Here is a 1,226-nt window from a genome sequence, read left to right as displayed (position 1 = left end):
AAAAAAAAAAAAAAAAAAAGAACCATGGTCTTTGGGCTTCAGGAAGATGGCTGCTCTATCAGCCCAAATCTCTGAGTGACCTTGATGAGCAGAATGCCCTGGACAACCCATAAATAGACATGTAATATGAGCAAGAAATAAACCTTATAGTTTGTAACTATGTGGTTTCAGTATTTATTTGTGCATGCAGCATTTCCTCTACCTGAAACTGGTCATTACCACCAATTCAGATCATCCTTGAATCATCATTGCTCCCATCTCCATATCCAGATCTTCCTCAAATTATGATAATCCTATTTTCAAATTACATTTTTAATTTGTCCTCTGCTTATACTAGGCCATCATCATCTCTCACCTGGCTCTTTGCTAGCCTTTGTACTAAGTCTCTTTTTTTTTTTTTTTTTTTGTCCCTTGAATTTTATTCTCTGCTAATTGTTAACCTCTAATTCTTAAAATCTAAGCTCTAATGAAATTTTCTCCAAAATGCTCCTCTGATCATCCCTGTGTACAACAGTTCTCCTTCTCCAACTTTCATTCACACACAGAGACACACCTACACAAGCATCACTTTGATCTATCACATTTGCCCCATGTTTTTTTCTCTAAAAATGTTTTAAAGTATAAAAATTACTTTTTCGTTACATGCTCCTTTGTCTCTCTCTCCTTCCTTACTCCCTCCCACCACTAAAATGTAAGCCTTATCATGGCAGAGGCTGTGCCACTTTCATGCAACATTACAGCCCAAGTGGTTGCTAGTGCCAACCAAAATGTAGACACTTAATGAATTTCTGTTTAATGAAAATAGTAAAGACTAAAATAACCAAAGGAATAAATGTTGATCTTCCTGTATGATTGAAAAGTAGCTTTTACATTAATGAGTAAATTTATGGCAGAAATAGGGCATCTGCATTGAAAGTGCCCCAAACCAAGTATTCATACTTGATGGAATAAACCATACCAACTGAACTTGTATTAAGAGATAGGAGAAATCTAAATTTAAAAATCTAAGATGAAGAGCAAAGTCATTTTAGTTATATTCTCTAAGCTCGTGAACATTAAAATTGGTCATATAAATCTGTAATTATCAATACAGATCAAATTTGTTTTTTGACAAAGCTTCAAATCCTTAGCTATCAAACAGGTGGCAAGTTCCATTTGTAGTGACTTACTTGCTGCCAAAGTACACATTGGCTGTATTTCAGACCTAGAAAAGGAATAGCACATAA

Source organism: Carlito syrichta, unplaced genomic scaffold, assembly GCF_000164805.1.
Source record: "Carlito syrichta isolate Samal-C Ts95f unplaced genomic scaffold, Tarsius_syrichta-2.0.1 Scaffold98188, whole genome shotgun sequence".
Classification (NCBI taxonomy): Eukaryota; Metazoa; Chordata; class Mammalia; order Primates; family Tarsiidae; genus Carlito; species Carlito syrichta.
This window is presented reverse-complemented; position numbering follows the sequence as displayed.